At 39.6% G+C, this 13,999-nt stretch overlaps 1 protein-coding gene across 1 annotated transcript in view; it reads left to right on the forward strand.

Annotated features, from left to right (window-relative positions):
- The first annotated feature begins 6,204 nt into the window (after positions 1–6,204).
- ACSL5 (acyl-CoA synthetase long chain family member 5) overlaps positions 6,205–13,999 on the forward strand; it is a 30,460-nt gene continuing 22,665 nt past the window's right edge. The window contains exon 1 of the mRNA XM_005520738.3: positions 6,205–6,315. The gene's annotated coding sequence lies outside the window, so the exon portion shown is untranslated. The remainder of the gene's footprint in view (positions 6,316–13,999) is intronic.

Genomic DNA, 13,999 nt, shown 5'->3' on the forward strand with positions numbered 1-13,999 from the left:
AGCAGAGGGGAAAAAAACCCAAACAAATATTTTGAAGTTACTTTATCAGTGGTTCATCACCAGACTAAACTGATTTTTTTTTTTTCAGTGTTTTCACCTAGGACAGATTTTCAATCACTTCACAACTTTATTTGTCAGATGGGGAGACAAGTTTCCTCCTCATACCCATTAATAGCACCAAAAGCAGGCTGCCTAGGATGTACAGCTCCTGCTCTGGTGCCACATCCCTCCATCTGCTCAGCAGCCTTTCTAAATGTGTTTTCCTCCTCCAGAGCAACTGGGATAATGAGCTTGGATAAGGCATGATACCCTCACTATTATTCCCAGTTTTGGACTGCATCAGGGCAGTCTTCACCTACTGCAGACCTGCTGAGAGCCTTCTGGCAAGGTTTGTATTCAATGGAAAAGTCCCAGGATGAACAGACAGATCCCTGTTGAATTTCCTTTCCTTATTAGTGGAGGGAAGGACAACAGGCATTCAAGAATCATTTGCCTAGAATGCCAGGCAGGGGACAGCCTGAATATTGGCTGATAAACTGCCTGAGCCACACAAGACTGGCACAAGGCCAGAAATCCGTGCTGCTGCCACAGCTGGCCAGATTATAAACTCATTGTACTCAGATTTAGCTGCATATCCTCAAGCAGCAGCACCTCTCCCTAACCCAGCAGTCTCATAATAACCCAGCAGTTAAAAGGCAAAATAAAAGGTTATTCTGAGAAGTGTTTAAGGTAACCAGGCCATTTTGTCAGAACTGCCTGGCTCTGATTTAGAGGTATTGATCTCAGCCTCATTGAGGTGACAGAACATTTAGGCACCACCTCAAAATATACCTATAGCTGGTATATGTTTACAAGTCCTGCAACCACCCCTCCAGCTACAAGCTGTGATGGAGAGCATCCTGTTGGTTAATTCCAAGTGTATGCAGACGTGAAAATCACCTCATTGAATGCTTACAGTACAAAGGGATTTCGTTGCAGTTTCAGATTCACAGTAAGTGCTTTTCACTCTGATGTCTTTCTCTATTTAACTTTTTTTTTTTTTTTTTTTTTTTTTTACAAACATGGTTTTACAGCCCCATGGTTTAACATTTCCCTCAAGGTATGGCATACAGCAAGAGAGTATCATGCAGGTAGGCCACATGAGAACATACCTCAAGCAACAAACTTTAACCAACAAACCTAAACCAAAATGCAGCAAAAATACAGCAGCCTCGAGCCTAACTTTGGTATTTGACAAATAATTTTCAGCTAAAAATACATTTTGTTTCCAATAAATACATTCCAGCTTTGTCCCAAATGCAGCTGTGTTCTTAGTCCAAATAACTAATTGACAACCTATATCTAGAACTAGTTAGTATCGTTCTTCAAGTAGAAAGGAATAAAAACATACCTAGGAACATCACTCTTACATGCAATTTGGGATTTCTTAGTCTCTGAGGAATGAAAATCACACAAAGGTGCCTCAGATGCATTTTGATTGGAGACAAACTAATTTGAGTATACAAATCTGGGGAAATCACAAACTGGGAAAAGGAGGAAACTTAATTACAGTATTGTATTTGGCAAGTGTTTGTAAGCAGGGAACACAATATCAAATCTCTTTCTCTGAAGAAAAGGAGCTGTGAAAGGTTCCTTCAAGTCCTTCCTAGCTCTCTTCTGAAAAATACAAATGCCTAGTAGATGCCCCAGGAGAGCAGAGGGTGGCCAGGAACCAGGGTGCTGGTACACCAGCAGAACACTGCTGTTATCAGTGCAGAAACGATGCACATTCTCTGGCATCCAGTTGGTAACTCCAATATTTAATCCAGTGAATTCCCTGAAGAAGGCTAGAAATTAAGGTCAGCTCATTGCTGGATTGTGAGAACTCTATGCATTGGTATATTTGTTGATTTTTGTCCAAATGCATAATAAAAAAGTTAAGTTAAACTTACTGGATTGCTGCTGACCATAAACTGTGAGACAGCAAAGACAAGTTTCCCATTTAGTGGAGCTGTTTAACTTCCAGCAGAATTCATTGACACCTGAATGACTGCAAGGCTGAAGAGGAAGTGATGAGCCACATACAACCACTTCCCTTCCAATTTGTCACAGTACAAACAGAGCTACTGATCAGTACTAATATTACATTAATTATTTATCACCACATACTGAACACTTATTGACAGAGTTTAACCACAGTCATGCCCTTGAACAGCTCAATGGGCTGTAATTCAGCAGATAAACATGTATTGCTTGTTGAGTATCAGTTGGCTGATAATCAGTGAAATATCTTGTGGTGATGGAAAATTAAGTGCTTTGTGGTAGCTGGAAACTGCCACCAATATTTTACCCATTAATAGTCCTGAAAGTAAAGTGCCTGGAGGTAATACAAGAAACAACTGCTTTTTATGCAAGAGTATTGTCAGCCGCAGGCTTCTCATTGCTGTAAAGGAAAAAACTTCCAGAATATCAAACCAAAACTATCAAGCAATTAAAATCCCTATGAAAAGCATTTCCTTGAGTGATGAGGGACAGCAATCTGAACCAACACAAAAACATCTGCAAGCAACACATCAGTGACAACTAAAGACAGCCAGAAACAGCTTCATTCAACCTCTCATTTTTCCTCTCCTTTTGTGGAGGAAAACTCACTTTCCAAAACAATTACCTTTGCTTTTTTCTTTTTTCTTTTTTTTTTTTTTTTCTGGAAATCCTGTGCTAAAATGAAAAAGTTTGATAAATATCTTGGAATTTGTCAGCTTTTCCTGATGGGTAAAAGCAATAGTAATAAGAACTTCCTCCCCCCACCCTAATCACGGCAAACATCCCATTTTTCACATCCAGAAATAGTGACAATATTTATCAAAGCCTAGCATGTGAGAATTCAGGAATTACTGCTTCCTCCAGAGCCTTCCCCATGAAAAGACACAGCTACAGGCTTTATTTCTGTTACTTCAGTGTCTGGAGGATGTGGGTGGTGGGGACCATCTCCTTACAGTGGGCATTAACCAAGGCTGACAAGCAGGGATGGTTTGAGCTCTGCACAAACAGGTGAACCATGGCTGGCAGCAGAAGGGTGTCCCCGAAAAGCCCAGGAGGACTGGGGCAGACTCCATTCCTACTTCACTGAAAATCAGGAGCCTGGTGTGCAGGCACACCTCACACACTGTTCACAGGCCCAACCCTGGTATCAGTCACCTTTCCAGCCACAAACCCCCACCATTTGTGGCAGTTAATGACATGAAGCTTCTGCCGCCTTCTATTCCATTGATTCACTCTGACTTGGCTCTAAACAGGTGGAGGAGATAGCTTTCTACCTTCCTTCTGACCTTTTACATGTATTTTCTGACTTGTGCCACTTTTTTCTGCAGTTCAGGAAGAAGAGAAAGTTACTGTTCTGATTTGCACTGTCCCGTTGAAGTTCTGAAATGGACAGTCACACAATTATGGAATATTTCAAGTTGGATGAGACCCATAAAGGTCATAATGTTATGTGTGGGAGTGACTTAGTTCAGAGTTTATTTTACTCCTGGGGTTACATGTGAACACTTTACCTGTGCCCTCCTTCCAGGTAAGAGCAAAATGATGAACCTATAGTAAGCAGAGCAAAGTTCTCCTCCTGCAGAGTGGGTATGCACCAAGCAAAGGGGAAAGCAGCACATGCTATCAGCATAGCTCTAGGGCTAAGTACAATGCCAGCAAGAAGTCTGTCAAATGATCATTTATTTGTGCATCACTTCCTCAGCTAGACTCAGTGGCCTGTGCTTGGGCTGTGTATTGCTGCAATACAGAATTATATATCTAAGTAATATGACAGAAGATAATATGTATGCATTTTTAAAATCACAAAACAATGAGTTTGGAAACTACCTAAGAGACAAACTTTCAGTGAAGCCAGGTTCCAAAAACTGCTCATGCAAGATGCACACAGCAGATGGCCACAGACTGCTCAGATGCAGATTGCTATGAAATAGTCCTGAGTACAGGCATCTGAATTAGAGATATTCCAGCAACTGGTATGTATTTAGATGCAAAGTTTTGCCCTATGTGGATGAACTGTGTTTTTAAGACACTGTCTACTCTAGACAGAGATGCATTTATGTCTGTGCCAGTGCTAGGCACACAGTAATCTTTGCTGAGTGTTCTCACTTGCACTATGCAACGGAAGTGTGTAACACAGTGTAGTCCATAAAATAAATTGCAAAGAGTTGCAGTATTAGTCACAATAGAAATTTTCAGTGTTCACTAAAAGCTGCTTACTAGCACAAGAGGAGCGTTTCCTGTTTGTAAAGCTTCACAGCTTTCTGCAAGAACTAATAAGAATTAGAAATCATCCTCTAAACAGCTAACAGTAAGGACAGAGTCCACACAGATTTGGAAACACTTCTGTCTTTGAGAACCACATATAACCTTAAATATAACCTTAAAAACAGACTGCCTTTGACCAAGTGTTTACACTTGTATATTAACCATAACTAACTAGGAAGCATTTATTAACTGTTAAAACTCAAATATGCACCTCAGGTGAGCTTCCAGCTAATACAGCAGAGGTCCTGTCAGAGAATATTTACAAAGTACTTGTGCTATTCATTGCAGAGGGGACACAGTTTTGACAGAAGTGTCAGAGAAGGACATTGTCCAGCTTTACTGTCTGACCATACCAAAACACAGGGATATTTCAGTCAGAAGACCAAAACAAAGTGCTCTAAAGATAGTCACAAGAAGATGGCCTTTTATTTTGTGCCAGAAAATAAACAGGCAAAAGTTATTTTGTAACTCTGAATATTTTCATCATCTTCAATAATCCAAATTCCCACTGACTTATTTTCTTTCTTGGAGGTCAGTTTGGATTTATTGTTCTCCCACAGATTTCAGTTGTTTGCATATTTTACACTACTATGTAATGCATTCCTTGCCATGATAGCTTCAGAAGGATTTTCACACAGCACCTGCTAAGCTCCAGAAAAAGCTATAGTTATGTGTTTTTCTCAATTATTTAACTACCATATATTTGTCTAGTTTCCTCTATCAAAACATGGCTGATTTTTATAATACCACAATACCTAGATCAAACAAAACATCTCAAAGTTTTTGGCCTGACATTCACACTGAAAGGGACAATACTGAAACTGAGGAGCTTGCAGGAGAGTTGAAGGATGCAACAGATGACAGTGATCCAAATCAGCAGACAGAATTAACTAAACGGGATCATGTGTTACCTAAGTAACTATTAGGCAATCAGCAAAAACCAGGTTTTTTCCATATGATATATGTCTGTATCAAGATTTATATCCAGGGTTGTGATTTATATCTTAAGTTTTGGTCTCTAGTTTCTGATTAAAAAAAAAAAAATAAATAATAATTTGACTTGGAAAAAGGTCAGATGGGAATGAAAAAAGTAATTGAGCAAACAAAAATGTTGCAAGATGAAAGCTAACCACTCTTCCAGAGAGGCTCATCGTGCTCTTTGCACCAGCCTTGTGACAGCACAGAGAAATCAGTCCCTGACACCTGAGAGGAGCCCAGTGAGGCAGACATGGGCAGGACAGCTGCATTAGCTGCTCTTGGACAATCTCTAGCTGGGATTCATTGAAAGGGTATTAAACACGACAGCAAGATTTCTCTGAGAGACTTTTTTTAGACAATAACAATCTCTGAATCAATAGGCAGCTGCTCGAGATTCTGGTATTGCAAGCTGGGGATGTACTGAGAGGGATGTCCCCCAAATATGGATGTAAAACTCCATGTAACTGGCAGTCACTTAAATGCATTGTCTTAAGATGGCTAGAAACAACAATCACAAGGGCTCTGGATGAAAAGATAATTTACTTCAATTTTAAACTCTGTGTTAAGTCTGGGTGCTGAACCTCCATTAGAAAAGTTTCAATGTCTGACAAGAATATGGAAATTCTATTGTAAAAATGGATTCATTGAGATAGTCCTTTTGTGAATCATTTCAATTTAATGGGAAAAATCAATTTCAGACTGAAATTCTTTACCATATTGATCTAGAGTAAATCTATATATTTGCTATGGATCCTTGGAGCCACACTGGAAGTGATCTTGAAATCACAGAAAAAATACCACTAACAGATTAGACAGCTAGAGGGTAGACAGCATCCTATTAAAACAGTGTTTTCAGGTTTGTGAGGTTATGAGTAGGCTGGGAAAATCACTGAGGTGAATGCACTGCATAAAAACAAGTTATTATTATGTGAGGGTGTAGCTGTCAGTATAAAAGATGGTTGAGTAAGCAGATCAAATAGCAAAGAGCAGGAAGCTAACAACAGTGCTAAGGAGATTACAGAAACAACAACTGATATTCTACTGAAAGAGGTAAGTGACTTAAGGCAAAAATAACCAAAAGAAAAAGAATTTTTTTTTAAAATGTTGCTTGCATTACCCATTTCTTGGGCAAAGGTGCTTAGCTGAAGTTAACAACTCCCTGTTGCCACAGACTTAGGACTTGAATGATATTGTTGATCACTTCTGCTCTCTCGTGTGCCACAATGCATGTTTTGATCTTTCACAGTAAGCTCATTAAAAGATGCTAGGACATTTCTATGGTTTTATGTGTGAGGAGTATCCTCTCTAGAATATCTAGTTCCATTTACCAGTCTTGACTAACAGGTATTGTGTGATCACTTGCTTGGTACATTTGCACTTTTGGGGTGACGAGAAAAGGAAAAGGGATGGAGATAGGAGAAATAAAAATTCTAAATTCTTAACTTCTATGACAACTATTTGATACATGGAAATATGTGAGATAATGAATCAATGTATACTGATCTGTATTTTTGAAGAGCATGTGGAATTACTGCAAGACTGGAAGAAAGCAAATAGCATTTCAACCCACAAGATAAAAAGGAGGATCCCAGCAACAGCATGGATGCTATTTTTTCAAATAATGAAGTAGTACTACTGTACCTCTGTGACTACACAGAGTTAAGTGAAGCCATCAGTTCTACTGCCTGGATATACCTCCTTAGACAAAGGGGTTTTTTCCCTTTTTTTAATTAATTTTTTTAAACAAACAAAGATTGCAAAATTTGGAGATGAGAATGCAAATGAGATGAAATTCATCTGGGTGTTACAGAAGTGTTTCCTAATGTGTCTTCTTGCAAAAACTTAATTTTAAAAAAATAAAGACACCAGTGTGCACCACTTTTGAATGAAATAGAAGTGAAGAAAGAAAGACTCATCATGTCCAGTATTTGTAAGAATCTCCAGAGCCCTGGGTTGTCCTCCAGCTGTGTTGGGAGGCTGAAGTCCAACACCTATAGTAGCTCCTGCTCTGTGGGAATACGGGACCCTTTCCTTACATTTGGTCAACAAAATGGGTTTGGAATACTCTAATATGGAATAATTAATGATACTACTTACACCAAAGGTTTTACAACAATATGTGGGTATATAAAATGAAGTGTGGCACGTGACAGCACCTCAAGAGGAAGTCTTGCAATCTGGATCTGCGCTCCACTCCAGGGGCTGACACATGAGTAAGCTCGGGATAGCAGCAGCCAGAAGAGGACAACAGAGGGTGTTTCCACAGAAAAAGTGATTTTTGTGGAGTCCATGCACAGCATATGGAGCAGACAGTAATTACTATATTCAAGCAGTTTTTAGTATTTACAAAGTGACTGAACAGTTTAACACTCTTCAAGTGTTCCTCTGCTGCTCGGAATCATCTGCCTAAAGCTCATATCATTAATGATATATTTCTCAATGACGATGCTGATTTGACATTTATAGTATTTACAACATTTATAGCATTTATTCCATGCTCCTGCTAACAGAGAGACAGATTTCCTTATATGCTATAGACATGAGCCCAGCTTAAATGTCATAATTTCCTCAAGGAAGATTTGAAATTGGATCTTACCAGTTATAAACAGAGATGTGGTATTGCAGGAATATTTTCTAGCATTTGCATTGCATACCTCTACCAGGAAGCACCTTCTTTGGATTGCTACAGAGTGAGTCAAAACGCTGTGACTGCAGTCATAGCAAATTCATCTTCAGCTATGGGCAGACTGCCAGAGGAGCTCAAAGCAGTTTTGGGGCAAACTATACCATGGTGGGTGTTGTGTTTGAAAGGCTGAGAAAAGAGCAGGCTGCGTGCCAAAGAAGAGGAAACACTCAGGAGCTCCAAGCAGCCTCACGTACAGTAACATCCCATGGTACAGAGATTAATCCAGGCAGTGCTGCCTCAGGCTTAAAAGGTACTCAAGGCAGCATGAGCCAGTGCCTGAAGTGCCACCCCAGGATGTACAAGGCTGGGGCTAAAAATGCAGTCTGTTTCTGACTAGTTAAAGTATTTCTTAAGGCTGGTGTCAACAGCAGCAAATCATATTGCAAAACATCCAAGCCCAGCTGGAAATTAAGTGAAGACACTGTGCTTCAGCATTTCAAAAAAAAAAATAATGCAGTTCTATTCAGCCAACACTGTTCTCCTGCTTTTTAAAGTTCGAAAGATCCTCACAGCAAAATAGGGTTCCGCTTTCTGAAACTGCTAAAGACAAATAAAACTCCTTCCTAAATAATTCTGAGGTCTTCTAGAAAGTACTTTGTGGGGAAACAGCCTGAACAGAAATCAGCTTCTCATAGGAGAAAATGATAGAGCTGACTGCACAAAAAGCTGACTCAAGAGTTCAGTACAGCTGAAGAGCACTACTTGCCTGGGTTTGCTGTTAGGCACTTACCCTTCTGTCATTTGTTATAATTACCAAACAAGCCCCCTTCTGTCCCATTTCCTTACAGAAAGTACCAGCTTCAGAGCAGGAGGAATATGTTCCCAGATCTGGCACAGGCACAAAGCAATCTGTATCAAAGGAAGTTCTCACCAGAAAGGGAGGAGATGCCACAGGAAAACTGTGTTAAGACTATGTTAACTTACACAAAAGACTGACAGAGAGGCAGCAGTTTTCAATCTCCTCCCCATGCCCAATTTCCCAGCTTGTTGTCCAAAGTCTCATGTCATTTTAGCACTACTGGCAGGAACACAGGGTCATCACCAGAATTACAGATTTTTATACTGAGGGACAAAGTGAGATGCATGCACTGCAGTAACCTGTGGGCTTGGAGGCAGAATAAACAATGCCAGAGGGTACAGAGCCCATGACGAATATCCTCCTGGATCCTCAGAACAATAGTTTTATGCCAAAGCACTCCTCCAGAAAAGCCTGGAAATGGAACACAGCATCTACAGGAAAGCAGCAGTCAAACTGGGTTTTACCAAAGAAGACAAATACAAGTCTGAGTCAAAAATTAGACAAAGCCTTCTCCCATGCCAGCACTTCCCACTGAAATTTGGGAGACAATTGGTCCAAGCACTGTTCTCAAATACCTGAACCCCAGAATCACAGGGCTTGGAGGGCAAAGCAAGAAAAACACAGAAACAGATACTCAGCCTTTGAGCAATCTGGTCCAAAAGGAATGAAACATTCTCCTGCTGAACCTGACAGGGGAAGGCATCAGAAGGCTCCTTTGCGCTGCAAACACAACCAGCGTAAACAAAAGCTGGGCTAAAGTTACTTAAAGACAACTGGTTGTAAATGGGTGCTGACAGCAATCTGGAGAGCTGAGCCCAGCTTCTGGCTGCAGTGTGGGTAGGAAGCATTCCGAGGTGCTTGAGGTGCCACAACAATCTCAAAGGTGTCTGGCACATTAACCAAATCATTGGTAAAGTTCACCAGAGCAGGCATAGCTCTCTATTGCAGCACTGATGGGCAGGAGTGTCACTGAAGGGCACAATGAGATGTGCTGTCACCAAGTGGCAGCACAGCTGTACCTCAGACTCTATGCTTCTCTCTTATTCCATTTTGTTTTCTGCTGGCTCTGATTTCTGATTTATGTGTCATCAGATATTAATTAAATAGTCTTAATTAGTTTTGGTTTAATTGTTTCAATGGCATCCTGAGTTTGGACTCGATATATATGGCAACCCAGGGCAGGTCGGATTTTACAGCTTATCATATATTGTTTATCACACTTCAGCTGGAAGGAAAACAATTGGGTATATGTGATACAGTAAAAGAGTAATTGAGGATGAGGCAAGTACCACTAGCAGTGAAGTGCAAGATTACCTCAGTGCTGGTGGTGTTCATCTCTCTCGATGTAAACCAGAAGTAACATTCTGTGTTGTACAGAACAGGTTGAAATTTTTTTCCTGGACAGAAAAGCACACACTTTTGCTGCCGTCCTAACCCAAGAGAAATCCCTGTTCTTGTTATATACTTATTGCAGATCCTTTCTGTCTAAAACAAATCTGGGAAACATGAGAAGTCACACTGAACACGATGGAAATTCAACTGTATGTACATAAGTGCCCACCATGACACACCTGATTATTGATTTGTTGTGGCTTCCTACAGTACCTTTTGACAATCATATCTGCTGAAGCCAAACTAAAAAGCATCAGATTCACCCCTTTTCAAGTCCACTGCAGTGACTGCAGAGGAAACGCCTTAGAAGGGCATTGGAGAATTTACAACCCCATACATCACACACTGATTCTGAATCACACTGTACTGAATCAAGTATGCAAAGTCATGTTCTCACCTTGCTCCAAACCCTTACTAAACATGACCCAGGGGTTACAGTTTAGTCACAGGAAGTACTGATTGCCTGAATTTGTGTATCACTACCCTCTTTCCTCAATGTATTCCCCTGAACTGCAATATACAACTATGCATTTTAATTCAAGCAATTAACTTTTTCAAAGTCAGTAGGCACAAAATTCACTTGGCACAAAACTGAATTTGAAAATTCTTTGTCTGTGCAGCCCTGAAAACCCACATGTGTTATTGAAACTACCTCAAACACAGTCTCTGCATTTCTGAACCTATTTTTAGGCACCAAAATACAAGTTCTTTAATCATTACATAAGCAACTTCAACAAGAGAGGCTTAATTAAAATCCAAATTCTCAGTTCAAAGCAGTTCTTTTTGTGACCTTGCATGACAGTGATTTCAAAAACCTTCTAAAATTTAGCTCCAGTGGTCTTTTTACACAGATTCCAAAAGAAATACATATGTGGGAATTAAAGACCATCCCAGTACTGGTCCAACAGCACAATTCATTAAATCTATGTGTCCAGAGAATTAAATCACGAAAGCATTGGACACCTTATCTCACAATGTCTTGAACTTCTTATATTTAACCTGGTCTTTAACTGGGCCAAAGCTGACTCAGTCAAGACTTGGAGATGAAACACAGATCAAGGGAAAAGATTTTAGAAAATACAGGCATTCTGCACTGTTTCTATAACAATCTATAAGATCTGCCATATTTTAAAGGCTGAACATCTATTGGTTTATAATTATTGGTAATCAACATCAGTGATATTATCTCAACCTGAAAGAAAAAAAAAAGAGACCCTGCATTAGAGAGTTTCTAAATTAAAGATGGATCTCAAGTCTCATCAGAATATCAGAAAAAAAGCTAAACTCCAAGGCTTATCCCTTCTGTCAAGCACAGGTGGACAGATGACAGGTCCAAGACACAACACACAGAGGACTGTAACAGACATCTTAGAAAACCACTGTATTTACCACTGCAACATCAAAAGCTTGTTATCTTAAAAACAAAACTTGGAATTCAGTTGTTTCAATAAGAATTTAACCACCTAATGAAATTACAGCACTGATAACACTTAGAAGCAATTCAAGTGGTCTTTAAACTTTCCTCATCTTTACATTACACGTCAGGTATTGCTCACTTTGAACATCAGCCTTCTCCTTTTATTAGTATGAAAATACAAAGTCTAAAGTCACTAGGAAATATTTGCTCCATCTTCCTACTTCCATTTTGAATGGCCAAGAGTCAAAGTCTCTGTTCATAAACTTTCATGTCTGCTTATGCTGCCCACATTTTATCCTGGCAGTAGGGGAGGCTAAGTACAGCAAGAATGTTCAAGTAAATGTGTAAGTGGAATAGGAGAACCGGACTTTGAAAACTACTGAGAAAATGAATCAGTAGCTTCAGTTTTTTGATCATCTATGCATCTTATCAGATTGAAAAGAAGTGATCAATGCCAAATATTTCTTTTGTGTCAGAGCTCAGAAGAATTAGTCTTTTGAGGACAAATTCTGACCCCACATAGGCCAATTATAACATATTAAAAGGTTTCCAGTCAAATCAGTAGAACTATCTGTCAGTTGTTATGCTTAGAGTTATGCTATAGAGTCAGCAGGCCAAGATAGATATCAGATGCTTTTGTTCCCTGCAAGGTAGAGACTACCAGTTCATACTTGATGTATTTAACACCCACACTTCTACTAGTTCTGTTTAGTCTGGTTTTAAAACCATACACTTACAGGCACATACACCACTCAGCTTTGCACAAAGAGAGGAGAATGCAAGATTGTCAATGGTAACATGGAAGCAGCAAATTCACTCAGATTCTTCAATTTTATGCAGCAGCCACATCCTGCAACAAAAGTAGCGTGCAGTTGTTCTTGGACACCACAGATCAAATGCAAATACATGTAGAGCCTCCTTAATTGTCAAAACAGTTCAACAACACATCTATGTCTTTCACACAAATGTCTTAGCACAGTAAAAATTACTTACAATATCCTGGCACCAAATTTTACTATGTCAGGGCAACTACTTAGGCTGAAGGGTTAGGGTTTATTTTGTATTTATCATTCAACAGCCTATTGCATTTGAGTAGATTTCACAAGACCAATAAAAAAAAGGTTTCTTATATGGTACCTAGACGTGATTAAACTCCAGCTTTGTGTGGTAATGACCTTTAGCTCCACTCTTTCACAGCTCAGACTGGTTGCACAACCTCAGTAAGAATAACTTAAGCAGCATTCAGGGATATCCTGCAGTTCTATGTTCACTGGCAGGTATCTAAAATACATCTCTGAATCCTGCATTCAATAATGGAGCTCGAACAAGGCTGGAAGACACACTCTTTAATTTATTTTGCTCCCTTTTGGTTCCTTTATTCATTATTCAAGAGTCAAGTGAATTGCACAAGGGGCAAATGATTACATTTGAAAGATGTGTTAATCTGAACAGGGATACTTTACATCAGCACAGAAAATGGATCTAAACAAAGAAGGGAAACTGTTGAGCTTTCTGTCATCTGTAAAAACAGAAAAGGAAAAATCACATTCTCACCATCTTGAAAACCCCATGCATGCAGACACTTCTGTCAAAAAGTAATGGTTTGAATAGATATTGAGCCATAATCTGCTCAGATTTCAAAAAATGACTAGACTGATAAAATTCATGGAGCCCCTGCTAACCTACAGAGAATTCATCATGGCATTTGTCATTCATTTTCTTAATAATTAAGTCTTGAGGGGAAAAAATATTATTTTCATTACCTGAATTTTTTCTCCCAATCTTGTGAAAATAACCCCTGGTGTTTGTGGGTTTGCCTTCAGCTTCCTTATTTTCAGAACTGGGACACAGGTGATGTTTGCACAGCTGATCTAGGTTATTTTATGTCATTGCTTGTGTGCCTTGGTCACTGAGATCACAAACTACAGCATCACTCATTTGCGAACAACAAGGAACACAGACGATGTACAGAGACAATCCTGCACTATAGAACATAGCCCAATGTCTTCCAGCACTTGTGAATGTTTTCTCACATCTGCTTTCAAAACAAGCTGAAAAAAGGTTAACCACTATTAGCAGGACATCTGACCACGAGCCTCCCCTGCCAGACTCAAGGATGACACACTCACTCTTCCAAGTGGCTCAGTTCATAGTTTTTATCAGTGAATTAATCAATGGTTTTAATTCATTAAGAAGAAACTGTATAGGTGAAAGGTGACAAAAAACCACAACTTGGGTTAATTTGCTGTTCAAATGAGGTAAAATGCCATGTACTTTGTGTACCGGAGAGAAAGGGTAGAGAAGGAAAAGCAGTTACAACGTTACACGTACAGCTAGCTCAGGTAACTGGCTTTGTTCCCTTCTCAAGTGACTCTGCTATGCTTCCCTGCCTTCCTCCCCCACCCCCCACTGGTTTATTAAACACATCTAGGAGCCAAAA

Source organism: Pseudopodoces humilis, chromosome 9 (genome assembly GCF_049639895.1).
Source record: "Pseudopodoces humilis isolate 2021_Gansu_Grassland_sample_001 chromosome 9, ASM4963989v1, whole genome shotgun sequence".
NCBI lineage: Eukaryota > Metazoa > Chordata > Aves > Passeriformes > Paridae > Pseudopodoces > Pseudopodoces humilis.